We start from the raw sequence: 3,030 nt of genomic DNA, 5'->3' as shown, positions 1-3,030 counted from the left end.
CACGCAGTGTGCTTTCTCTCCTTCCCTTTCTGCAGGGGTGTAATGTCAAAGATGGAAAAGACTTCACTCGCTAAAGAAACCACCAACCAAGCCCTCCCTGGGCTAGTACCTGAACCCGACGCTTTGCTGGGTTTTATTCATCCGGGGCGCCTTGACTGAGGGTCTGTCTTGGGCAGGCTCTGGCTCAGAGTTATGAAGACCATCTCTTGGCTCAAAGTCTCTTTTCTCAATCTTTCTCCTCTATAATCTGCATCCAGGTAGAGTTCAAACGGTACTTTAAATACGTAGATCGCGTCACTTTCCTGCTCAAAACCTTCCAGTGGCTTCCTTTTGTATTCAGGGTACTGTTCAAACCCCATAGCTTTTACCGCCTGGCCCTGCAGGGTCTGAGCTGAGCCTAACTCTCTGACCTCGCCCTACCTTTTGGTGTTGCTGTGGACATAAGTGTAATTCTTAAATCGGGGCTTGCTATTTATTTATTCGTTTGTTTGCTCGTTTGTTTCGGTGTGATGGCGGAAGGGCTTTAGGCACAGTGAGTTAAGTTCATCACACTTCTCAGGTCTAGGCGTATTACCCCTCTCTTGCGTTGTACGTTTATTCTCTTTCCTCTCTTTTATTTCCAATCTCCAATTCCCATTTTTACCCCAAATCATCTCCTTCTCTAGGCAATCATCCCAAAATGTTTTAAATGTATCTTTTAGTTTAGTTTTGTTTTTAATTTATTCATTCACTTCTTTCCAGAGCAAGAGAGACAGCCAGCTAACCAGAACCCCAATGAAGTCCAGATGCCTCAATTCAGCTCTGGATCACGGGCAAGCACATGTCTGGGGTACTCAGGGAGGTCTCTGGACTTGAACCAGGAACCTTCCCACATGGGATTGCCATGCAGAATGTCACATTTTGCCTCTACCACTATCTGGTTCTTTAATGATATCTTCTATTTGTACATATTCTAGAAGAAGGTGATAATATTTCTTTCTTTCTTTTCTTTCTTTCTTTCTTTCTTTCTTTCTTTCTTTCTTTCTTTCTTTCTTTCTCTCTTTCTCTCTCTCTTCCTCTCTTTCTTCCTCTCTTTCTTCCTCTCTTTCTTCCTCTCTTTCTTTCTTAATTGTGGGAGGATGGATGCACTAGCCAGAGAAAGGCCGATAGACAGAGGGAGAGAGCACTCCCAATGGGCCACTCCACAATCCCTTGTTCCCATTTCTCCCTCCTGTCAGGATTTCAGGCACACATGTACACATCCCTGAGACATTCTTCAAGCCACTGGGCTGGGTCTTGAACTGTGGCTGGCCATGTGGGATCTAGTTCCCTTAACCACTAGGCTAAGGGCAGACCCTGAATGTGGTACATTGTGGGCATCTATTTCAAATATACGTGTTTTGGGACCAGCAGTTAGCATAATGGCTATGTCGCTGGACTCCCATGTAGTCGACCGCAGTTCAAGTCCCGGACCCGGTGGCTTAAACTCACACCGGGTGCATGTGCGTGCTTGCCCAAGATCCCGAGAGGAGAACGAAGGAGAAGGGATTGTGGCATGGCCATCCCCCCTGGGGGGTGATTTCCTGCTTTCTGTCTCTCTGTCTCTCTCTGTCTGTCTGGTGAGCGCATGCGCCCTATCGCAAAAAAAACCTATCCAAAAAAAGAAAAAAAAAACGTGATTTATGTTTTTCTCTCTCAGCCCTAGTTTTTAAGATATAACCATAAGTACACTTTTTTGGGAGAGGTTTTTGCTATAGGGCACGTGAGCTCGCCAGACAGACAGAGAGAGACAGAGAGACAGAAAGCGAGAAATCACCCCCCGGGGGGATGGCCACGTCGCAATTCCTTCTCCTCCATTCTCCTCTCGGGATCTTGGGCAAGCACGCACATGCACCCGGTGTGAGTTTAAGCCACCGGGTCCGGGACTTGAACTGCGGTCGACTACATGGGAGTCCAGCGACATAGCCATTACGCTAACTGCTGGTCCCAACAAGTACACATTTTAATTAGCCACCTCTCTGGTGATGGATGCCAGATTGTGTCCAATGCCCCACCTCCGGGATAACACTGCCATGAATGCCTGTGCAGTGTGAGAACCAGTACGAGAGGCCACAGGAGGGCACTTGCTGGAGCAGGGCATGCAACATCACTTGCTGAGTACTAGCGCATTGCTTTCCAGAACAGCCTCACTCACCTCAAGGCCTTTGTATGTGCAGTTCCCTCAGTTTGGAATAATTGTCTCCTGGACCTCTACAGGGTTTTCTCTAGCTCATCTGTGAGGTCTCAGCTCTAATACTGACTCAGAAAGGCAATTATCCCTGCAACCCACCCTCCCCATGCGGCTGTCATCTTTACTTACATTTAAAACAATTGTTTATTTTACTTTATTTTGCTTATTATTATTATTATTATTATTTTTGGTGAGGTTTTTGCTATAGGGCGTATGTGCTCGCCAGAAAGAGAGAGAGAGACAGAGAGACAGAAAGTGAGAAATCACCCCCTCAGGGGGGATGGCCACACCGCAATCCCTTCTCCTCCATTCTCCTCTCAGGATTCTGAGCACGCGCGCACACGCACCCGGCGTGAGTTTAAGCCACCGGGGGTCCAGGACTCAAACCACGGTTGACTACATGACAGTTCAGCAACATAGCCATTATGCTAACTGCTGGTCCCTATTATTATTATTTTAAAAGTTTGCTATAGGGCACATGTGCTTACCAGAGAGAGGGAGAGAGGGAGAGAGCGAGTCAGAAAGTAAATTGCCAGGTTCAGGACTTGAACCACAGTAGACCGTGTGGGAGTCCAGCACCTCAACCACCACACCACCTGCTGGCCCCTTTATTTACATATCTTTTAAAAATAATTCTTTTATTTAACTTTTATTTATTTATTTGAATTTGACCAGAGAGGGTCAGAGTGAGAGAGAGAGAGAAAGGAGGGAAAAAAAGAAAATCAAATAATCAATAGTGTTGTGATATCAATTCATCATCGCAAACTCTATGGTTAGAAAAGCGAAAACATAACGGCTGAGGCAGGGAGGGGAGAATTCCC

The sequence above is a fragment of the Tupaia chinensis genome, unplaced genomic scaffold (assembly GCF_000334495.1).
Source record: "Tupaia chinensis unplaced genomic scaffold, TupChi_1.0 Scaffold143728_1, whole genome shotgun sequence".
NCBI lineage: Eukaryota > Metazoa > Chordata > Mammalia > Scandentia > Tupaiidae > Tupaia > Tupaia belangeri.
Note: the sequence above shows the minus strand (reverse complement) of the source record.